Below are 25609 nucleotides of genomic sequence, written 5' to 3'. Positions count from 1 at the left end.
CTTGGTCCGGGTCTACTAGGAAGGGCATATAATCATTAAGTCTGTGGGCGAGTTTAAAGTCAAAGGGAGATAGGCCGATAAGAACTGCAGAGTTTCCTGTCCTTCCTGGGCTTAGGGAGAACAATTATTGAGGCGTTTAACATCTCAGGGGGAATGGAGCCAGGCTCGGAGAAGGAGTTAAATAATTTCATGAGGACAGGGGCCAGGGTGGTGCAGAAAGATTTGTAAAAGATCGCTGAGAGTCTGTCGGGACCGGGGGACTTGCCAAGATTGAGGCATGCTATCGCCGATATTACCTCCTCTAGGCGGATGTCTTCGTCCAGGTGTTTGGCCTGGTCTGAAGTGAGAGCCGAGGTCCTAGCCCCTTTCAGGTAGTGGGAACCGGCCTCCGGATCTGGTTGTTGCCTGTCATACAGGGCTTCATAAAAATGTTGAAAAGCGCTCACAATGTCTGGGCCCTCCATGACCAGGGACCCTGAGGGGGAGAAAATCTCTGTGATGCCTTGCTCATTGCGTTTTCATGGAAAGTAGTGGCCAGACGCCTGCCACACTTGTACCCTCCTACATAGAAGGAGTGACGTAGGCGGAGTATTCTGCTCTATCCAGGTCCAGTGCCGCAAGCTGGGCACGGGCACTGGACAGTTGGGGGTCACACTTTCGGATCAGTGAGATCCTCTCTTTTAGTCCTATACAAACGATTATCTGCGGAGGAGAAGGCTATAAATTCCCCTCTGATGATGGCTTTGAGCGGGCCCCAGAGAGTGGCTGGAGGCGTCTCAGGGTTAGCATTGTGGTGCAGAAAGTCATCAAGGGCGTGTTGGATTTGCTTTTTAACCTCCGTCCGATGCAGTAAGGAGTCCGGAGTCGTCAAACCTGGGGGGACGTGTAGTCAGGGGCATGGAAAGAGATAGTGACACTGCCCCATGGTCTGACAGCGCAGCTGTGTGTAGCTGTGTGACTGGACCACCTCCTTCTTCTCCGGCAGAACACAGAGTGTCCGCCTCCCCCTTCCGCTCCGAAGCCACCAAGATCATCTGCGGAGTACCCCAAGTCTCATACCAACATTGTTCAACGTCTACATGGCACCGCTCGCCCACGTCGCACGTTGGCACGACCTCAACATCATCTCCTACGCCGATGACACCCAGCTGATCCTCTCCCTCACTAAAGACTGGATGAGAAACTGGACTGGATGAGAAACAGCCGACTGAAGCTGAACTCGGACAAGATGGAGGTCCTCATCCTCAGATCCACCCCCTCGGCCTGGGATGACTCATTGTGGCCGACTGCACTAGGAGCATCCCTACACCCACTGACCACCCACGCAACCTAGGGGTCCTCCTCGACTCCACCCTGTCCATGACGAAGCAGGACAATGCAATCTCCTCCTCCTGCTTCAACAACCTCTGCATGCTTCGCAGGATCTTCAAGTGGATCCCCACCGAAACTAGACGGATGGTCACCCAGGCCCTCGTCAGCAGTAGACTGGACTACGGAAATGCTCACTACGCAGGAGCCCCGGCCAAACTCCTGGAACGGCTCCAAAGCATCCAGAACGCCTCTGCATGTCTGATCCTAACCGCAGCAGCATCACACCCCACTTGAGGGACCTGCACTGGCTCCCGATCAACAAGAGGATAACCTTCAAACTCACACAAGGCTCTCCACAACACCGGACCAGAGTACCTCAACAACCGACTCAGCCGCTACACCCCCAACCCCCAGCTCCGCTCCACAGACCGCGCCCTCGCCACCGTCCCCCACATCCGTAGAGTGACCACCGGCGGCAGATCATTCTCTCACCTTGCCGCCAAGACATGGAACACCCTCCCCATCTGCCTGCGGCAGACGGAATGCCTCCTAACCTTCAGGAGACTTCACAAGACCTGGCTCTTCGAACAGTAGCAGCATCCCCCCCCCCCCAGTGCCTTGATAAATGCTATGATTGATTGATTGATTGATTGTATCTCAACCTCCTTGGTGAGTGAAAGAAGCTCCCTAGTGCCCAAGAAGTGATCCAACCGGGCATAGGTTTTGTGCGCATGAGAGTAGTAGGAGAAAGCAATGACTGTGGGTGTTTGGCTCTCCATATATCCACTACCCCTAATTGTTCCAGACGGACCAAGCCCTCCGCAGACAATGCCCCCGCCGGCCCGTACCGCTGGGCCAATCTGTCCAAAGCATTATCAAGAACCAGATTAAGACCCCACCCCTATTAGCACTAGTTGGTTCCCCGAACCCAGCGCCTTGTCCAGTGCTCCGTGCAGGAACCCCTCTTGTTTCTCATTAGGAGCGCATATAGAGTCAATCACAAGGGACCTGTCTGCAATGGTGAAACTGTGCACTAGCAAGCGCCCCCTAATTTCGCTTACCTTCTGCTCTGCAGCCCTGGAGAAGGACTTGCTAACCAAGATTGTCACCCCCGCTGATTTGGAAGGGTTAGATGAAAAAAATCGCTGCGGAAAGGCCCGAGACCTCGGCCTATGACAGTCTGCGGCTAGGAGATGGGTCTCCTGTAAAAGGCAGATATCTGCCCGTGAGGTCTTCAGAAAATTAAGGATGGCCCACCGTTTGATTGGGAGTATTGAGCCGTCGTACATTGAACCCGGATGGCCCTACTCGTCACAGGTGGAGTGAGGTATTAACAGCCCTGTCAGCCCCATGGTACACCTGATGCCCCCCCTAATCTCTACGTCACAGGCACCCAAAGGAATCCCTACAAAAAAAGCAAATAACAGGACCTCTATGTAGATGAGTGTGGACCCCAATAAAATCCCTCGCAACAAAACCTAACAATAACAATGACCATAAGAAGAGAGAAGAATAAAGTTCTAGTCCTGTGGAATGGCAAATACACATGGTAGGTCCAATGGGGTTTGAAATGTGGTCAAGGGCACAACTCCCCCCACCCGCCGCCCCGCTCTAAGTGTACACATTGCAGGAACCAGGACCCTAATTAGGGAATAACACTTTTAGCCAGTGTGGAGGGTACTGCTTCAAGGGCTGCCTGACGACCCCTCACTATCTCCTTTGGGTCCAGTTTGGTCGGGGTACTGCGACGTCGCACTCTCTGCCAACCATTCTGTTTTGTTTTTTGAGACAACGGCGGTGTGTCCACCAGACGTTGCTCCTCCGAAGGTACTAGTCCTAGCACTCTGCAGGTCTCCGCCAGGGAACGCAGCTGGTAGAGCCGTCCCTCCCATCAGAAGATGAGGCAAAAAGGATGCTCCCAGGAGTAGGAGAAACCAAGACCACGGAGGTGTGCCGTCGCCGGACTAAATGACCGACGCTTCTGTAGGGTGATGGCCGCAAGGTCTTGGAAGAGGGTAGGGGACTAGCCCTGGAAAGCAATAGAGTGGGAGGTGCGTGCTTTCCTGAGGATCTCTTCTTCCACCTGAAAGACGTGCACACAAACCAGGATGTCCGGTGGCGAGGAAGAATTTTTTCTAGGGAGGCCCACCCTGTGTGCTCTGTCCAGTTGGAGCGGGGATGGTGGAGGACCCCCCAGGATGTGGTGAAAGAGCTCATGGGTGAAGCCAAAGATGTCGCCCCGCTCAGCCCTGGAGGCCACTCCCCAAATTCGTATATTGTTCCTCCTGGAGTGGTTTTCCAAATCCTCCAGGTGTGACTGTATGTCTATGTGTTGCTCCCGGAGTCGGATGGCTTTTTGCTGCAGAGTTTCCACCTCTTCATCTATGTTCCCGTCCTTTTCCTCTAGATCTGCCACGTGTTTTCCCAGAGCATCGCCGTCTCGCCGTATCTCTTTGAGCTCTTGCACAAATTCGCTCTTGAGGGAATGGAGTTCGTCTCTCAGAGAGGCGAACAGTGCCTCCATGAACGACTGAGATACAAGTTCCTCTGCCTGATGCCGCGACGGTTGGCTCGATCCTCTGGAGGGCGTGACTGTCTCCTCCGCCTCGCTCCCCCCCTAACGGGAGAGAAGGTCCTTGATCATGCGATCCTTCTTGAGGCGTCCGGCCGCCATGGTGGGTCGATTGCTTTGGTCACTCGCCAGGTGTCTCCCAGCTCCTCCAGACACAGCTTATAGGGTGCGGGCCGGGCAAGTTTGGGTACTCCGGAACGCCCCAGCTGCAAGGCCTCGCTGGGTCACCCACACAAGCCCCTCACCACCAACAGGGCCGACCCCAGGAGCACTCCAAACAGGCCAAACAACCTGCCGATAAATACCTAGTCAAGAGTTTCTCTCACCCAGGGAGCCCCACCAGCTCTGTTCAGCGCCCGACACGAGCCGTCCCAAGGCGTCAGCAAGGTACGAAGGAGCTACCCCCTAGATGCTCACACAGCTCCAAAACTCGCAGATGAGGGGGCCGGCGGGTGTTGGGGCACCACCACACGTGGCCCACCACCAAGCCTTGGTCGCCAGCTCCATGAGGCCTTGCTGGGTCACCCCACACGAGCCCCTCGCCACCAACTGAGCTGACCCCAGGAGCACACCAAACGGGCCAACCCACACGCTGATAAAGGCCCAACCAAGCCTTTCTCTCTCCGAGGGAGCCCCACCAGTGGGCCCAGAGTCCAACCGCTGCAGGTGCGGGTGAGGATGAGGGTGTCCTCCGCCTCCTCTTATTGTCAGGAGATCTCCCAGCTCGGGCTGGCCAGCCGCAGTGTTTTCCTGGAACTTCCCCTGGGAATGGTACTTGCAGGCCAGCCAGGATGCGCGTGGACACAGCCCGCCTTCAAGAACTAGGCCGCCAAGGCTTCGGCCCACACTCAGACGCAGCCCCGCCTCGGGTGCACGTGTCAAGACCGCTCTTCCTCCGGTGCCCCGCTGTCTGCCATAGGGGTGGATTACGGCTCTCCTGAGGCTCCAATCGCGGATGCACTGGAGCCGCCCGCACTCCAGGAACCAGGGATCCCTCCGATGTTGAAAATGCCCCTTCACAGGCCCGGAGAGCGCTGCACGGGATGGCTGTCGACCGGAGTGCATTCATGGTACGTCTTGTCGCGTGCCATCTTGGCCACGCCCCATCAAATTCCTTTAATTCACAATCTTTCAATTGCATGTAAAGAGCATATAAATAAGCAAGTTCATCATACACAAATCATGGTATAAAAGACACTTTCCATCTTAAAATGATAAAAACAAGTCTCATTAAAAGAAGTAATTCCATATAAAATGTTATAAAACGTTATCAGCTTTGACTGTTGTCTAATAGACCGAAAGTCAACTGAGTTCTCCTCAACCTTAAGACTGACCACAAAAATGACGCTATGCAATTGCACACAAACGGGTTCCAAGCATTTGGATGAAATAAAGTGTAACCCAGCATTGTCTAAAATTCTATTTACATACGAGAGGAAAAATAATTTTTTTCCTTGGTTCATCATGAAATGTACTCAAATGTACTGAAAAAAACAAATATAAATACGATTGTAGGGATAAACCATCCCATGGGCATCAAGTTAAATCTTGTAATGAGGGCCTGTTCACCGGGTGCCCCAGCATCCAGGGAATGTTCATTCATCATTCATCAATTTGGTAAAGCAGCTGTTTACATACTGAATCTTCTGTCTGGTCATGGTTTAGCCATGTCTGTTTATTATATTTTTGAGTCATTCGTCCATTCAGGCATTCACATGTTTCTCTCCTGTCCTTAATAACAGAGTTAATTTAAAAATAAAGTCGCCCTATTATACAGCACTCGGTCCTCACTCACCACATTTCACCCCCTCACTCCCAGGTGTTTTCTATGGCTCGTGTGCGCCTGTAGTGTTATTTGGGTACATGTCACAGACTTAAACCGTACTTGCTATTCCTAGCTTTTGATGTTCAGTGAAACCCACTTGCCTTTAGGGAGACTGCTAAAACACAAAATTACAAAATTTCAGGTCTTTTTGTGCAACAGCGGAACTTTTCCCGAAGCCTTTCATAGCTGGAGGTACAATCTGAAATACGCTTCTTGGACTATTATTAGGACGGTTGCACTTTCTCAAATATCGTAGGGAAGGAAGTGTACATTAGCTGCTCGAGCATGCGCAGAACCACGGCTGCTCAGTCAATGAGGCTCTCAGTATTCAGTATAATCTTGTCGATGAAGGCAATGGACCTCATTATCAGAAGTACAGTTAGTGGAAGTGTGACTGACCATGTAACAAATCCGAGGATAGAAGCCGGATAAAAAATGGCGCATTAAGCATCAGAGCGTGAGATCAGAGCAGCACCGCCAGCAGAAGTTTGTCCATCTCAGACCGAAAAACATTTCTGCTAACCCTACACTAAGCAGCGCATGTAAAGTATGTTTGTGAATCCCATATAGGTTACACAACCACAGATTATTTACAACTTGTTTAAGGCAAATGGCTAACTTAATTCCTTCACTAAAAAAAATGGCAAATAGGCTTCATGAATGCTGACTGCAGCAGAGCTGAGGCTGTGGTACGTGGGTACAATAGTTAAGCTTGTTATAGGTGGGACATTAACCTTCAGCGCCACACGTGTCAGCAGTACCAAAGATGTGGTCCTGCATAAGCGGCCCTCTATTATGTATTACAGGGTGAGTAACAATTGAAATTCATGTGGTGGTTGACCGTACGATTTTGGCCTGTGCAGCTGAAATGAAAGGCAGCATGATGTACGAGGGTGGGAAAGGAATGCTTCTTATCTCCAAAATTAAACCATGTTTCATTCTGTGCTGCGGTGGGAATCTACAGCCGAGCATTGCTGGAAGGTGTTGTTGAAAAGAAGAATATAAACTGTTTCTTGCTTCCAGACTCTGCAATGTGAAATAAACATCCGGAAGAAGCTGCAGAGCAGAGGACAACAATTCATACCATTTGACCTGTGTGCGCTTGGCTCACACTGGCAGCAAGTAATTGGACTTCAGAGCCTTTAAATAACATGATTTAAAAACTGTGCACTGCAGTATTTGGCAATAGAAAGATGTGAATATACTTGAGATGTAATATAACCCTCAAACGCATACTCCGGTTTGTGTACTGAATCTTTGGGTGAGTTCAGTGAGACACAACCCCCAGTTTTTGTGCTGTGTCATAAGATGAGTTCGGTAGGTGGACTCTGTTAAAAAGATACATGCATACTCCAATTTTTGTACTGTCATTTGGTGAGTTTGGTAGGACGCAACCTCCAGTTTTTGTACTGTGCCATTAATGGTTGAGCACAGTAGGACGCAGACTCCAGTTTTTGTGCTGTGTCTTTGGGTGAGTCCAGTAAGAAGCAGACTCCAGTTTTTGTGCTGTGTCATTGGGTGAGTTGAGTAAGATGCAGACCCCAGTTTTTGTGCTGTGTTGTTGGATTTCAGTAAGACGCAGACTCCAGTATTTGTATTGTGTCGTTGGGTGAGTTCAGTAGGACACATACTCTGTTTTTTGTGCAGTGTCATTGGGTGAGTTTAGTAAGATAAAGACGCCATTTTTTGTCCTATCAGTGGGTGAGTTCAATAAGATGCAGACTCCAGGTTTTTTGCTGCGTCATTGGGTGAGTTAAAAAGACACAGACTCCAGTTTTTGTGCTGTGTCAGTGGGTGAGTTCACGAAGACGCATACTCCAGTTTTCGTGCTGTGTCATTGGGTGAGTTAAGTAAGAAGCATACTCCAGTTTTTGTGCTGTGTCACTGGGTGAGTTCAGCAAGATGCAGACTCCAGGTTCTGTGTTGTGTCATTGGATGAGTTCAGTAGGTGGGCTATGTTTGACAAATAAATGTATGCTTCAGTTTTTGTACTGTAATTTTGAGGTTTTGGTAGGACCCATATTCCAGTTTTTGTACTTTGTCATTGGGTGAGTTCGGAAGAAGGCATACTCCAGTTTTTGTGCTGTGTCAGTGGGTGAGTTTGGGAGGTGAGCTCAGGTCTAGTGACAAACGCATACTCCAGTTTTTGTACTGTGTTATTGGGTGAATTTGGTGGGTGGGCACTGTTTGAGAGACTAACGGATACTACAGATTATGTACTTTGTCATTTGATGAGTTCTGTAGCATGTGCTCGCCAGTTTTTGTACCATGTCATTGGGTGAGTTTGGTAGGTGGGCTTGTTGTTTGTGAAGCAAAGGAATACTCCCATTTTTGTGCTCTGTCATTTTATGAGTTCAGTAAGACTCGACTCCAGTGTTTGTGCTGTGCCACTGGGTGAGTTCCGTAAGACACATACTCCAGTTTTTGTACTGCCAGTGGTTGAGTTCAGGAAGATGCAGGCTCCACTTTTTGTACTGTGCCATTGGCTGAGTTCGGCAAGATGCAGACTCCAGTTTTTGGACTGTGTCAAAGGGTCACTTTGGTAGGTGGGGTCTGTTCGAGAGATAAATGCATACACCAGTTTTGTAGTCATTTTGTGAGTTTGGTAGGACACACTACAATTTTTGTACTGTGTCACTGGGTGAGTTTGGTAGGTATGCTATGTTCGAGAGACAAATGAAGAGTTCCATTCGCGTTGGATGAGGCTTCAAACCAAAATAGCAGGTTGAGCATCTCGGACGATCATTGCTGGAGCATGAAGATCCAGTCATCACTGGAGCTTCATATTAGCAGTCGCCGCAGGCTGTCATTGCTGTAGTGCAAAGCGCAGGTCTTCGTTGATGGTTGTCACAGATGGAGGATGTCAGCAAAATTAGTAGGCCTCACTGGAGCTTCTCGCTGGCAGTTGTTTCAGACGGCAGAGTTTTGGCACGAACAGGCTCCAGTCGGTGACATGAGGAGCCCAAACCTTAGGATTTTTACCTTTAACTCAAGGCAGAACTTCCACTGATGCCAGCCAAAGGTTCCGGGCTTGGAGGGCACATCTTGGGGATTAGGAGTCACTCCAGCAGAGGACAACTCCAGGGCTCAGGCAGGTCCAGTTGCAGTCGGCCAGCTGGGCAGTTGCAGGGAGACCTCTGAAGCTTAGTGTGTCCCTGTAGTTCACGCAGGAGGTCAGCCAATTGACCCTTGGCGTCACTCTGTGTATACTGTGCAAGCAGGTCTAGTCTTCCTTCCTCCGATACAAGGCAGTCCTCCTTCCTATGATACAAGGCAGTCCTTTATGCAGCAGGGCAGTCCTTCTAGCAGCAGGGCAGTCCTTTAACAGCAGGGCAGTCCTTCTTTTGAATCTTTCAGAGATCCAGGAGTGTTCTGATGACTGGCTATGAAGCTCCAATATTTATAAGCGGTGCCAGCATTTGTTTGGGGGGACTCCCTGTCCTACTCTCACATATGATTCTGGAAGGTCCTTCCCCTTCCCCATGTCAAGACTCAAACTTGGCTGGGGTGACAAAAGGCAGGGCAGGTCTGATGTCATGTTCCTTTGTGCGTGCTTTAGGCAAAGCCCTTTGGAGTGTAAGTGGGGCTGGGTACAGTCCCTTCCCAGTCATCCTGCCAGGATAGCTCATCCTGTCCACACATTAGGCCCTTTTGTTCAACTGTCTGGAAGCAATACAAAAAACCCATCAGTAGAATCATTCGCAGTCATGTGACCCAGGACTTTGGCAGAAAGGCACAGTTAGTTGGCACAAGAAAATGCCAACTTTCGAAAAGTTGTGTCCCTAAGGAGTTAGGCCCTTATGAATGGTTGAGACTAGACCTTATATGTGTGTAAAACAAAAATTATCTCAACCACAATTACTTCAAATAAACTTAGATGGATGGAAAAATAAATATTCATTCCAAACCAGGCAAATCTTTTATTGACATTTGCTTCAATATATTTTAAACAATTTTAAGGTTGTATTAGCAAAAAACAAACACTATACATTCATTGTTCAAACACTATTTACAAACATCACAACAAAATACATTAGGACAGTGTCAAAGCAAGCTACAGAAAAAACAAAAAAATTCAACAATACATATAAGCAGCAGCAAATGAATACTTCAAAATGTGCGTGGAACATGTGCCAAATAAATGGCAATTAGTACAAATCGCTGGACGACTAGTTCCTAGTTCTTTTTACAAAATAGAATATGTTCCACAAACACAAAGCCGACGTGTTTCGAGGCCAGGACTAATGTCCCTGGTCTCTCATCAGGGCTTTCGTTCTTTATATCTGTAGGATGTAAAGAAAGGAAACTAATTACTGGACTTTAACTGGAAGGATTGCCTCTCCTGAACTCTACAGTGGTGATTACCGACTATACATACCGGGTTTAAGGATCATGTAGCGAGGGCGTCGCGTTCTTAGTGAATCAGAAATGCCAAGGAATTTTTTCACAGGGGGGTATCTTGTAACTACAAAAGAAATGGGAGCGCATGTAACCATTGCGCTGAAATGAAAACTTGCTAACTACTAAAGCAAAACCCAACAAAAGAGGGGAACTGACCTTCAATGTGCCGTCTCACAGCCAAACTTCAGATAAGGTGTCACCATGTGCCAGAAATTCTGTGTTAAAAAGACATATGTTGGAAAAATAGTCAGTGTAACTGAGAAAGCCACTCTTCGTCGCATATGTCGAACGAAAAGCGGGCGCCTACCTTTATTTAATTCAGCACTAGCCCGTAAAGTTTATTCTTCTTCAAAAAGAGGGAGGCTCCGCGCTCGGACCTAGTGCGGCGGATAAAGGAAACAAAATCAATCTCAAGGACTGCTCGGAATCGGGACAGATAACTGGAAGACACCGCACGGACAGGGGTCGCTTACCGGTTATCTCAGTGCCTTCTCCAAACCCGTTTGGGAATCGCAATGATTCAAAGATGGCCGGCGAGCTAAGTGCTGTTGTTTATACTCGTTCCCGGGCAAGTGCATTCTGGGCTTTAGAGTTTAATTGAAAATTAGGACGGACATGGATTGAAAGGTACAAACTTTTGGGTGTTATGAAAGTGGCACATTGGTAGGTCAACAAATAATTTAATGTGCAAAAGGCATCTAAATAAAAATAAAAATTGGAAAATCTGATTTGAATGGAACTTAAAATTTTTTTTTATATACCCAACTGCCTTGGAGTGTTATAAATCAGAAGGATGTGAGGGAAAAAAAGGCACTTAGACCACCCGCGGGTGCCACAAGAGGAAAACCAAGTCACTTGTCAAAATATTAGTACTACAGGCGCGTGACCTCAGACAGGGTATTTAATCCAGTCTGGGCGCTATTGAATTTTAAAATTAAATATGCTTCCTTTTGAAGCAGAACACGATCGATATCTTGAGACTTCTTTTTAGAATTAACTACATGCAGCACGGACCATCTGAAGTCTTGCTCGGTGTGGCCTTTATCAAGGAAATGTTGCACCATGGGTGCCACCGTCACCTGCTTTTTGATGCGTGAGCGATGTTGGTTAATCTGTTGGTTCGTCTTGCCAACATAAATCTTGAGACAAGGACACTGGATCACATATACCACATTTTTGGTGCGACAGTTCGAAAATTCATTATGCGACCATTTGGTACCTTGGTGAATAAATTCTTTACCCTCACTCGTGTTGGGGCAAGCGACACAGTTGCCACACTTGTGGTGGCCCTCAATGGGTTTCAATTTCCACTGGGCCATCAAATCACTTTTAGGTTTAGGAAGAGCAATGTCCGCTCGAACCAACTGCTGTCCAATGCTTCGATTCTTTTTATATGCAAAAATAGGCCTCGGGAAAGGACAATCCAATCCTTCCAGAAGGTGCCAATTTTTTAGTACAGCTTGCCGTAGTTTATGTGTATCAGGGCAAAATGTCGTGACACAAACAAGTCTGTCCATTGGGGGGCGTTGTTTAGTTTGCAATAAGCATTCCCGTGGTGTATATTTTGCTCTTTTGAAGGAATGCTTGAGAAGTTTTTTAGGATACCCCCGTTGACGCATGTCAGAACAGAAATGCTGGCCATGTTTTTCGTAATCGTTCATTTCAGAACAATTGCGTCGAATTCGAAGCAACTGGCCAAAGGGCAAGTTGGCTTTTAGGCTTCTTGGATGGGCACTATTATGATGTAAAATAGTATTCCTATCAGTAGATTTTTTGAAAAGGGATACCTTTAGTTGTCCCTGGGCACACATGAGTTCTACATCCAAAAATGTCATTCGATTGGTACTGTGTTCAATGGAAAACTGTATGTCGTTATGCCTGGAATTGAGCCAAGTGTGGAATAACATCAAATCGGTCTGGCTCCCCTGCCACAGGAGCCAGACGTCATCAATGTACCTGTACCACTGTTTGATGTGATCCTTAAAAGGATTGTTCACCTCCACAAATTTCTCTTCGTATTGCGCCATGTAGAGGACTGCCATTTCCGGAGCATAAGGACACCCCATGGCAGTCCCCTTGATCTGCATGAAGAATTCACCATTGAAGGTGAAGTAATTCTTTTTTAATGCTATTGACGCCAATTCAAGAATGAAAGACGTGGGAACCTGATGGGGCCTTGGTCTCTTGTCAAGATAGATTTGCATTACCTCCAGAGCCTCTTCCTATGGGATCTGGGTGTAAAGGGACGTGACGTCCATGGTGACCATTATTTGACATTGTGCATCAAATGGAGTGCCTTCCACTTTTAGAAGAAAGTCTGTCGTATCCCTCAGGTAGGATCTTACTTCTCTTAGAAAAGGTTTAAGAAAGAAATCCACGTACTGTGAAATCGGTTCTAGGCAGGAGTCGCAGCCCGACACAATCGGGCGACCTGGTGGATCATCCAGGCTCTTGTGTATCTTCGGAAGAAGATATAGAACCGGGGTCCTAGGGAATTTCTTAAGCAAATAGTCGTGTTCTTTAACTCCCAAAAAGCCACTTTGTTTACCGAGTTCCAAGACTTGGGAAATTAATCCCTGAATCTGCTTGACCGGATCTTCTGAAAGTGCACGGTACCAAGTGGTATTTCTAATGTGTTTCTCTCCTTCAGATAAATACATGGGCCGGGGCCAAATGACGACAGCCCCGCCTTTGTCTGCTTGTTTTATGACAATAGACGGGTCGTCTTTGAGGGATCTGATTGCCTCACGTTGTTGATGGCTAATATTTTAATGGGGCTAATCTTCTATTCTTTTCTAATTTGCTGATGGAGGATAGCAAAACCTGCTCAAAATCTATGACCTGTTTAGGAATGTTGTTATAAGGTGTGAAGCTTGACTTATTACGTAACCCTGTCGGCTCATTATTCTCAAAAGTTGGTGTGTTAGAAAAAAAGGCTTTGAGCCTTACTTTCCGTCAGAACTCCATCGCCTCCATTTTGAGTTTCGTATAGTCAGTTCTCAAACTAGGGACAAATTTGAGACCTAAATCAAGGACTGCTTCTTCATCAGCAGATAGTTGTCTCGATGATAAATTGACAACTGTACTAGGGCCACCTATGATTTGTAATTGGTGCTCCGTGTTCTCATTTCCCATGGTACCTTGTACCTGGGTTTGGATTGTTTGCCCTGTTCTAAAAAAGACACCCCCTTCTTTTTATTTCTATTGTCAGCACCAGAAGAATCAGATGACGATGTACTGGAGAATGTTGCAAACCTATTTCTGGACTTCCCTTGGAAGTTAGACAGAGCCTGTCGTGAATCTGGCTGCAAGTAATATTCGTCTTGCAGAAAGGGGTAGACCTGATCTATTTTAAAAGCCTTAATATCCCTTTTGTATTTGTTGGTTTTGTCGTTAATCGTATAATCTTTAAATGCCTGTATCTCCTTTTCGATCTTTTCTAGCAGTGACTTGGCGTCCGTGACCACCTGGCTGGTCTCTAAGGCCTTTATTAAGTCCTCAATTTCTTCTTCCTCTTTTTTACAAAGCCTCTGTGCGGTCTCTATGGTATGGACCATGAGGTCTCTACTACACTTCGTGTTTATAAAACTGAAGCCCTTCCTATATTCTTGATCTTCAGTAAAAATGACGGGAATATTTTTGACCTGAAGGTCCCAGGGAATTGTACCTCCCTTCAAGTGCTTTAAAAGAAAATACCCATGTAATTCGGTTCTTACGTGCTTTTTACGGAGTCTGATTAATTTATCAGACTCGTTTTGTTGCTTAGCACTAGTGCTAAGCGATACTGTAGAGAAAGGAGAAGAGGCAATCAAGTCCTGTATATGGCTTTCGGAGAAAGACAAAGTGTCCTTTTCTGCCATAACTCAGAAAGACCAAAAAGATCTCTCTACCTCTTACTTGTGTAACTATTTAAGGACTTATTTCTGATGTCCTATTGCTCTCGCGGGTGAAAACCAGCTCAGAAGTTGTGTCCCTAAGGAGTTAGGCCCTTATGAATGGTTGAGACTAGACCTTATATGTGTGTAAAACAAAAATTATCTCAACCACAATTACTTCAAATAAACTTAGATGGATGGAAAAATAAATATTCATTCCAAACCAGGCAAATCTTTTATTGCCATTTACTTCAATATATTTTAAACAATTTTAAGGTTGTATTAGCAAAAAACAAACACTATACATTCATTGTTCAAACACTATTTACAAACATCACAACAAAATACATTAGGACAGTGTCAAAGCAAGCTACAGAAAAAACAAAAAAATTCAACAATACATATAAGCAGCAGCAAATGAATACTTCAAAATGTGCGTGGAACATGTGCCAAATAAATGGCAATTAGTACAAATCGCTGGACTAGAATATGTTCCACAAACACAAAGCCGACGCGTTTCGAGGCCAGGACCAATGTCCCTGGTCTCTCATCAGGGCTTTCGTTCTTTATATCTGTAGGATGTAAAGAAAGGAAACTAATTACTGGACTTTAACTGGAAGGATTGCCTCTCCTGAACTCTACAGTGGTGAAAAGTGGCATTTTCAGAATTTTGACCTAAAATCCGACTTTACCATTAATGGATTACAATTATTTTAAGTGTAAGCAACACATCTGTTTTTGCTTCCAATCCAGACTTAACACTTATTAAATGCAAAAAGGTAGCCCAGTGTTAGTCAATGGCAGAGATAGACCTTACGGCAGTGAAAAACAACCTTAGCAGGTTCATTTTGCCGGTCGAGATGGCAGGTTAGAATTGTACACAGGTTGCCCGGGCATGCCTGAGACATTTTTTAAAAGGCTACTTTAGTGAAGGGCACAATAGGTGGTGCTTTCCACTAGTAGCATTTAATTTACATGCCCTGGGTACATGTAGTACCATTTACTAAGGATTTATATGTAAATAAAATGTACCAATCAGGGAGATGCCAATGGAACTGCGTTTTTCGGTAGAGAGAACAAGCACTTTACCACAGGTTTGCAGTAAAAAAGTGCACAGAGCCCTAATGCCTCAAAAAACAGATTCATCAACACAAGAAAAAAAAACACCGAGTGACAGCTAAAAAGGGACTGGTCCAACATTCTCTTTACTAGGCCCTATGTTAGCAAATTGTCATCCCTTTGATCTAAGATTAAAGTCCCATTTCTGATCCTTTTGTAAAAAGTTAAAGAACTGGCTATTTATCCAGCACTGACCTTTCCAACCTCTATTGGTCCAGGCTTGTTTTCCCATGCCACTTGTTTTTAGCCCCAGGGTGCTTCTGACTAGCTGTCACACATTATAAATCAGTTTTACTCTTTCTTTTATCCATTCACTCATTCATTCATTGTAAGATGTGCTATGCTGTTTTTGGAGAGTGGGGGAGGAGTTTGGCCCTGGGTAGGCAAAAAAGAAATAGTTCACCAAATTCACCCCTCAAGTGTAAAATAACTGATGATTCTATTTAAAAAATTTGTCAGTCTAGTTCTCCAGGTAGTCATGGTGAGAGTTCTTATGGCTAAGATCAACGATAAATTTAAAAATGTGGTGTCTGCCTTCTGGGTTTTAGATCTCCTGTAAAGTTCCAGGATGCAGGCCTCAAGTGTTAATAGACTGTCCCCAACTTGTAATAGCTATCAGACTATCTGTCTAATCCTTTTCCAATAGTCAGACAAGTGTCGGTAGTCAGACAGTTGTGGGCTGTGCCACAGCATACGTTTAAACTCAGAAGGAATCCAGTGACATCTGGGACAGTCCAAGCTCGTTCTGGGAAATATATTTTGCTGAGCCTACTCGATGTAAAGTAGGGCAATCTATTTCCTTGAGTTCCCTACCTATTTCAGTCTCCCAATTTCTTTTCAGCTTGCTCAGCTCGATATCAGAGTGGGCGTGGATTGCCTTACTGAACCATGATACCGTTCGTCTTACATCTCCACAGGAAAATAATGGTTGATCTAGGGCATGTGTCTGCAGTTCAGTATCTACAAAAATGTAATAGGTAGGGTATGCACTTCCTCTACCGAAAAGTGATGAGTATCATGACCAGGCCAATCAAGTCCCAAGGAGTCAGTAAGGAGCACAACTCCTTAGGAGCAAGAGTCCTCACACACCCAGAAGGGTGTCATGCTTCATCATTGGGTGAGCTTCACATTGGACTCGCGCTGCAATGCCCAACAGGCACCCACAAGGGGGCTCTTTACCAGAGATCTTTTCGGTATGCCTTTTTGTAATGCGTGAAGGTGTGGGGCTGATCAGTGTAAATTTGTGTGGAAATGATTTTGTCAGCTACGAATACTGGAGAGGAGCAGGTTAAAAACAGGTCAGAAAGTCCTCTAAAATAGTTATATTAGGTGAGTCCCCTAGCCTATGATAGAAAATGTGTGCTATCATCAGAAATTATGATCCATGATAGCTGGTGGGTCGACACGTTTTTGCCCTAGTTAGTCCACTAACCCATACCCATCCTAAATCCCTTGCCACCCAAATACCCATACCCACCCTAAAATTACCCTTGCCACCTAAAACCCAACCCCAACCTAAACCCTAAAAAATCCCAAAACCCCATACCTGCTACTCAATAACAGCATCGGTGCACCTTCCCTATCATAATAACTTGAACACTGTGGTATTAGACTTAGCAATTGTCATCAATCAGTTTGTCTGTGGTGTGATTTGAGAAGGATGGTCCTACAGTGGTTGTGATGAGTGGGAGGAAAATGGTTGGAGGTTTCTGAGCAGTAGAGTTACTCTTTCTTTTCTACCTGGTTCTTTATGCACGCTGAGGGCGGGGTGGGAGGCTCTGTCTTGACTGAGTAGCTGTTACATTTGTCTCATATTGCTCAGCCCAGTCTCAAGCCCCATCGGGCTCTGTAAAAAAATGTGAACCTTATTGTGAGCATTGCAGAGAACAAAAGAGCATACGTTAGGTCCATATCTCTTAACTTGCATTTCACTCTAACAAATGATGTGCTGCGCTGTTGAATGTCCAGGGCATAATCAGGAAAGATAATGACTGGTTCCCCACACTCAAAATGGTCAGCTTTCCTGGATAAATGTAGAAATGCAGTCCTGTCGTGAAATTTCAGGATCTTCACCACGATAGTTGTAGGAGGTGATTCTGGAGGTAGACATCTGAAGGGCACTTTGTGGGCCCTCTCCACTGTTAACAACGGGGACCAGCCCTGTGGGGGAAGTACCCATTTATTTTCGTCAGTATTTGGTATCTTCCATATCATGAGGACCTTGCAAGTCTTCCAGCAGGCCCACAATGTGTAGATTACTGCGGCATGCACACCATTCAGCATCCTCAGGCATCTGATCATTCGAAAAGGAACTGCATTTGCTGTTGGAATTTGAGTTGTAGGTCCTGTATCATTGTTTTGTTGTGGCAAACTCTCTCCTATAGTTTTTGCTGGTATTCTATGAGGATGCCTAGGTCAATGGCCATCGAATGATTCTGGCCCTCCGGTGCTTTGCAAGTGTCCGATATGGCCTTCAAGATCCAATCGAATTTATCTTGTTGTGGGGTCAGTTCTAGTGGACTATCTGGGGACTGCCGTAAAGATCCTGCTGAGCAGTTCCTGTCGCATCCTTGGTCGTCACGTCCCAGCTGGGTAACTCTAGGCTTGAATTTTCCCTGCAAATTTCTTTTATAATCTAATGTGGCAGAGGCCAATTGGTACTGCCTGTGTGCTGAGTCGAGCAGATGGGGTAACAAACACTCTGGAAGTTGCAGTTAGCAGTTATCCTCCTGCTGCACAGTGTAGATCTTTACCTGAACCGGCCCGTCCTGCTCCAGTGCCCCACAGAAAAAAAGAGTATGTACTGCATGATGAAAGGGCACGAGAAGCCAACACAGGCCATGTTTGATCAATCCCAGGACCTGGAGAAGAAGTGGCACCAGCAGCCAGCATAAGGATTACCTTGGTTCAGTTCCAGGATCTGGGGCTGAAAATAATGCTGTTTAGTGAAGTCTGTGGGGGAAGTATCGCTTACAAGGCAGTTCTCCCAGCTTCCCCTGCAGACTGCCATGGGGAGGTCTCGGAGATAAGGGAACAACCTCAGAGATAAGGGAAAACCCAGCTGAGTCAGCCAAACAGCCAGAAGGGGTACAGTTCAGTAACTTTCAGCCTCTTCATGCAGGGTAAGCAAAGCAATCCCCAGGGCACCCCCAGGTGGGACCCCACCACCCCAGTAGATCTGCGCAGAATACCCTTATTAGAGCTGGGTCGTTATTTAAATTGATACGTTTTTTCGTTTGGGGGAAACAAGTGAGATCTCAGTCCCCGCAGTATTTTCATAATTGAGACATGTCCTTGGGTGGCCTATTCAATTCCTCTTTTTTGCTTTGGGACTCCTCTGCATAAATGTGACACTCATTAGCCCCTCTTATCAGGCCCAAGCAGTTTCAACTCTCTGGCAGCGAAAGCTGAGTCTACAAACCTCCACATTCAATAGGAGTGAGGGGGTGGGAGGTTTCTGCTGTCAAGAATTCTTATTTACGTGTGGAGGTGGAGGTTGCCCTCGGCTGAAGATAGGCAGCGGAAGAGCGCCCAAGGAGTCTGCACAAAAAACCCTGCGATCAGGTTCATGACCACTCAAGAGCTGCCTCCTACTCCACAATGTTAGGTCAGTGTAGCATCAAAGTAAGGTTTAACCTATGAGGGCCACCTCCCAGCTCCGGATATAGGGCTTGAAAAATGTCAAGCGTGTGGGTGCCGTAAGGATGAATTGTCTCACTAGGAAAGAATCTGGACCAATTGTGCAGCATAGGCTCCTTAAGGAGGCTCTCTTGAGTTTAGGCCGCAACGGTATTGGCTTCTCAGGCCAGTGCTATGCCACAGGTCACCCAAAGCTTGACAGTAGAGCTTTGGTATTCCACGAGTGCCAGGATTAAAAGGTGGGTTGTGTGGGTCAATTACCCTGCGTCTGCCAATTTTCATGCACAAGGCAAACCCCCACAGTGCCACAACAATACATTACAGTAAATGCAGTCACAGTTGTCTGACCTTGTAGATATTCTGAATTTCCACAATCAGGAATTCACAAAACATTTTCAGATTACTCTTGCAAATATGTGTCTTTTGCAGTTATCCAGGCAACCAACCCCCCAAAAGGTTTTGGGCATTCCTTTTTTGCATGCAAAAATATACATCTGTATGTTTGTTCAGTGTAGAAATAACTGCCCCTAAACAGCCCTCCAACTTTTCAGTTGCTCCATACCCTTTCTAACTCTTGAATGGGATTTAACCTTTACAAACAAAGCAAACTAGGAATTCAGCACACACAAACCTGTAGGTCTGTAGGTGTTTACAAACTTCCAGCGGATTTCCATTCTGGAATGCCCATTTTCATTTTACGCCCACAAAAAGAATTACTAACATGGAAACCTTGATGTGGTTAATACTATTTCAAGACCCTAATTGCAAATTACAAAGGGTAACGTGAATCATACCAGTGGCTTAACGCAAAATGGTGGCCCAACCCTGCAGAATGTGATGAGGAGCCCCTGATTCTACCATATCTCACAAACATGCATTGACCCTAGACTGATGTTGCCCCAAAGCCGCAGGGGCTGTGATCCAGCTAAACTCTCCAACAACCCTAAAACTCATCCCACTTAACCCAGGAGCAACTTGTTTCTACTCATCGGTGGGGCCCATAACACCGCGAGTCACGCATTCACACACCACACCGCCCCTGAATCAGTGGGAAAAAAGGCGAGCTGCTGGTTAGCGGGGTACCTCATTAACCTAAATTCTATATTCTATACATTATATACATTTCAGAATATCATTTAACTTGTCATAAGGAAAACATAACATCAAGGTACTCCGCTACTTGGTCGATGGACCAACTAGTAGAAGTCAGTTGAAGGCGCTTAAGACCAGCTCAATCACAGTATTCCTATAACTTTTAACATTAAAATCTGTCATGACTTTTATTAAAATAAAATAAAACAGACTCGAATTTATATTTTCAATAGTTTGTCTACTTTCATTTTAGGAAGAAACTAGCATATTCTTTAGAAAAGCACAAATCTTAAGCATTTATTTAGTACACGTTAGGAAATAAAAATTAGAAAAGCATATTACCAATCTGTCATGGGTGAATGACAGAGCCACATTAAACAGGTTCTCCCAAGCTATCTGTCTCTCTATTCTCCTCAATGTCTCCCTCCCGACATAAAATCTCTGCAATCAATCATCTTCTCTGCCTCATTAAAGTTAAAGTCCAAAAATATTTCAAAGTCTCTAGCACCATAAAAATCGTTCAAACCGACAGCATGTCGTGGTGCAAAACAAAATCCATGGAACCAACTCTTACCCTCCTTTGCGCAAGCTCTTTTATACCCTTTTTCTCTAACTATCTAACTTAAAATTGAAACTTTTAGGGTCCACAGTCATTTCTGATTGGTCCATTAGAGGGGTGGTGATGATCACCTCATGTCCTCCTTATTCAAACCAGTTTAAAATTTAGCCATGTCACTCTCAAGGCTTTCTCACGATGTCATTTTTAAAGTTTGTACTTGTCGTTCATTCCTTGTTTCATTTGTTCATAATAATAATTGTTTGACTTCCTTTTCCAGGCTTTTAGAGGCAGGCATCCTTTGGCACATCTCCCGTTCATAGGCCAAGCTGACCTTGACATCTCTCACTACGAACATAGGCCGTCCATTTACACTTCTCATGCACAGCGCATGCGTGGGGGCCATCATTTTTGGAGTCTTTCATTGTTTCACATAAACAGCCATTTTCAAACTAGGCCGTGCAGGCCTCAATGGGAACTAATGCGAAAATAAACACAACAGAAATTAGATTTTGAATTTTAACCCTTCTGTTTACCTCCCACTATTCTAATTTTCCCAGTTAGATGTTACCTAGCAAAAGCACACAAATAAGCGTCATTTTACTCACCATCTGCATTCTTTATTGCCATAAAAATAACTTCTAATATAAGCACAAATGCACACGTTTATTCAGTTAAATCTAAAATACTACAGCTCTATATTAATATGACTCATTTGTTTATTTTAGTAAACGTTCGGTGCTCAGACAGGCAGTGGGCGCCTGTGCATGTTTCCCACCATGCTATTCATTACAGCTTGGTGGAGAACATGCACATTTGGCATTAGTGGTTGGCCAGCCCAAGACGGCAGGCCAAACAGATATGCGCACTTAAGTGCCCATCACTCCTCCCATTGCTGGCTGTCACACAGCAAAGCCCCAGCTCGCAAACCGGAAAGATAAAATGATAAAAAAAAGTGTATTATCGTTTTATTGTTCCTTTCTCCACTGCTCAAAATGCAGTGGAGTAAAGGACGGTGGGTTACCCAATATACCCTTGGGGGCTCGGGCTGATAATCGATAATGAAAAGTGTGCCAGCAAGGGAATTTGTTTTGTCAGAATCAATCACAGATTATAGACATGTAAGTTATTCACATCTAGTAGTCTATCCAACCCAATTGGTATCTGTTTGCTATTATTTAGGACTCACTATTAAAGACGAAGAAACATATCTAAATTAAGGAAATTGCTACACTGGAAAATTGTTTTATGAAACATTAATTATTTTTATGTATTTTGAAGGGTACAGTTCAATATTTAAAATTGATCATACAAAATATTTCAAATGAACAGGAATTAAATCAATCACTCCATTAATCCATCTGAACTCAAGTCCAATCCAACATAAATTATAATCAACGACTCCTATGTTACAACAAAAGGAATGACGTTGTCAAAAATCAATCAAGGTGTGAAAGACCTGGACAATTTAATCGACGTTTCGGTCTTGTATTTGTTGACTCCTTAAGACCATCTTCAGGACAATCAATAACTATATAAGGATGAGACCCCCTGAAAAAGATACAATGTTTACATTGTTATCCTTTACACAATAATCAATACATCAAATTTTAATAACCTGTGTGCAGAACAAAGTTTTGACCCTTTCAGAGTCTTGAAATACTTATTAGTACATAATTAATTCTTTATATCAAATATCTGTATCAAAAGTGCTCTAGGCACAATGTGTAATTAGTTCTTTCACTTGTTAAAACCCTCTTTTACTTAAATTGGGTTTTGTGACATCCCAGAAGAGATCTAGTGATTCACGAATGTTTCATTTCAACATTTTCTTTTATGGAACCACATTTCTTAAAAATTTGAAGCAAACGATAAACTTCAACATTTCATGTTAATCTTGGTTCCTTGTGACAATGATGACATGTCTATGTTATATCAAATGTACCTGGTCAGTTTGCTTTAATATTTCGAACTGGTAAAGAATTATTCGTGAGTATGCCTCTGTCTTCTCGATTCTTTAAGACCTGGAAAGGCAATGATTAAGGTACATTACGTTACTTAAAAGAATTAACCCCCTTCTTCACATGTAGGAGTTTGAGGGAAATACTTTTTCTACGTTCGCCCTTTTCTCCACATGTAGGAGTTTGAGGGAAATACTTTTTCTACGTTCCATCATTCAGCCAAATTTGTATAAAAGGATTTGGTACCTGTTTGTCTGTTTTGTCTCTTAAGGCCTGTTTTGACGATTTTTCATTTAAAGATTTTCATAAATTTATCGTGCACCTGCGGAGACAATAGTAAATGTCCTTGTAGTGTTGGTTGCATCTTGTTTCTGTTAATTGAAAAGCGTTTTTTTAAATTAAAAAAAGGGGTATTATCTAAGAGCCCCATCTGTGGTACTCACTGCCAATCCACATCTAAAGCAGCCTACTGCATATAGATGGTTGCTTTAACTGTTGTTGCACTTAATCCTTTTACTTTTAATAAAACGTGGTTCATGCACTTTAAAGGTTAGCTTACTGTTCAATATCATTTAAACACACGTTTTATTCAGAATTTATAGCAGAGAAGCATACTGCTCTACAGTCAACTGAATGTTATAACGTCGGTCTTTTGTATCGACCTCAACTCTCCTCTAAGATATTAAAAACGGGACTACGAAATCTCACTTTCCAAAGTTTCAGCTTACTGAAGGCATTTCGAATTAGAGTCTAACGTGAGTTGTAGCTACTTGCAAAAAAACGCGTCATGTTTACCATTCTGCAAGTTGTTACCGTTATCTAAAATATACGCTATATATAATCTAAACGATTACTTACTCGCTGTATGTACACTGACAACAAAGCCGACTCTCTCAGACGCTACGTAGTCTCGCGAGATCCACTATTCGCATTCTATTTTTTGTCATAATTTTGTACACGTATTTATTGCCGTGTCGGGAGACATATACGAAGAAACGTTTGTGTGTTTAGCGGCCATCTTAAGATGGCTAGAAACCATTATGAAGAGTGGAGATTCTCTAATATGCATACTTTTACCTAGGCAAAAATGTTTTTTTTAGATTAAAACTACAGTTTTCTGCCTTTTTGATTTTGTAATTGTTTAAAACACGGCCTCATTTTTTATCATATTTATTCTGCGGGCATGTAAATAAGCATGTAACATTGATCACAACGTTTATATTTTCTGCCATTTAGTCATTATGAACTCATATAACTCAAATAAAGGGGCCAGATATACTCCTACGCTGTTTTGTGTTATCTTCTAATCTGTCCTCGCTGTCGCCTTATTACGGCGCTCACAGTTTTGGCTCGTTTCTACGTTTTTTTCACACGAAGACAGAGCATCAATAATTTGGCTTTAAAACATTTACTTTTGTAAAAGATGGTGACTGATGTTCAATTCAATGGCTTATATCATAATTGTCTGAAAAAACTTTTTACGTTTTGGCAGTTCATCACATTTTGAACAAAAACAACTTTATCAAATCATTGCTGTTTTATCAAAACATTGCTGTCGCTTCTGAGTGCGCTCACAGTCTGGCTTTGGTTACAAGCATGCTTAGCTTATCTCTGTTACCCTTGAATAGATCCATATATGCAAAACTAAATTCCTACTGAACGTTATTTAATAACCACTGCAGATATTGATGTTGTTACTCTTTCCTAAGTTAATCCAGTAATTGAACTAGTGATGCAGATTTTGTGATCTCTTGCTCATGTCAGGCATGCTAATGAATGCCATTCTGTTGCAGAGTTTAATCCATTTTTGATACTATTGGCAGTATCTATCAAACAGTTTTCTTTAAGGGTTAGAGCCTTATCTAAATTTTTCTGTCTGATGGTCGGTTTTACCAGTTCTATTACCCACCAATGCATCTGTTTCTCTGTATGTTTTAGATTCACATAATGCTCCACCAATGGTGCGTTTTCAACCTTGCAACGAATGCGCGATTGGTGTTGTAATATACGCTGTTTAACCATTTGTGTGGTCTTCCCTATGTAGGGCAAGCCACAGGGGCATTTTATGCAATAGACCACGTTTGTGGTCTTGCAGTTTGAAAAGTGTTTCATTATAGTTACTTGACCATTCAATTCAAAGCTTTTTATGTTGCTAGTTGTAGCACATGCAGTGCAATTGTTACATTTGAAATGTCCTTTTACTGGGAGGAGTTGCCTCATGTTGTCCACAATATTTGTCTCTTGTGGTTCATAGGCATGGACCAGCCGGTCCCTTAAGTTCGGACCTCGCTTAAAAACAAACATCGGTTTAGTTTTCAGTTCAGGCAGGGTTGCTAGAAGAGGCCACTGTTTTGTCACTATTTTCTTTAACTGTTGAGGCATGGTGCCAAAGGTGGTGATGCATACCAATGGTCTTTGTTCAGTTTTTTGTTTAATTTCCAGGAGAGCATCCCGGTTATTTTACCATGCTCTTTTGAGTGACTGTTTAAGAAGTTTGTTTGGATAGCCCCTTACTGCAAGTTTGTCTTTGAGTTTTTTGGCTTCTAGGAAATAGTCTGTACGTCTCGTGCAATTTCTTCAAAGCCTTAGGATGATGACTTCCATATTTAGGCAGTGTATTCCTGGCTGTTGGCTTAGTAAAGAGAGTCGTGTATAGGGTTTTGTCCTCTCCTGCTTTAATGGTGATGTGTAAAAAATTCATCTCTCTGTTGTTACTTTCTAATGTGAATTTCAAGTGAGGATTTCTCCCGTTGAGCCAGGTATGGAATTGGAATTGTGCCAGCAATTCAACATTTCCCTTCCAAAGTAGGAAAATATCATCGATATATCTTAGCGAACATGGGGCCGGGCCCACCTCATAAAACACGAGGAGCGAAACGAGGTTGGTTTCGCAACCAATACACTCCAGGCCAGAGACAAACCCGAAATCAGTACTATGAGTGGTAAACTTTGATAACATGGAAGAACAAGCGGATAAGACTATTCCAATCTTTAATTTATCCAATCATCAACTAGTTGAAGCTGAGATTTTGGTTCTGTCAGCAGGTCTTTCGTTTGTGCCTATAAATAGAAACAACCAGTTCCAAACGAAATTGGAACTTTACACATTTTTTAGGACCGTTAGACTTAAAAAAAATTCTCAGACAAACAACCATATAAAGAAAAAAATATTACAGGCCTTCACCAACCTTCTACATTTTTTCCACCGAATAATACGGTGGCTAAGGAAATACTGACCTTTGAAAATGCGGTAATGAT

This window comes from Lissotriton helveticus, chromosome 2_1 (assembly GCF_964261635.1).
Source record: "Lissotriton helveticus chromosome 2_1, aLisHel1.1, whole genome shotgun sequence".
NCBI lineage: Eukaryota > Metazoa > Chordata > Amphibia > Caudata > Salamandridae > Lissotriton > Lissotriton helveticus.
Note: the sequence above shows the minus strand (reverse complement) of the source record.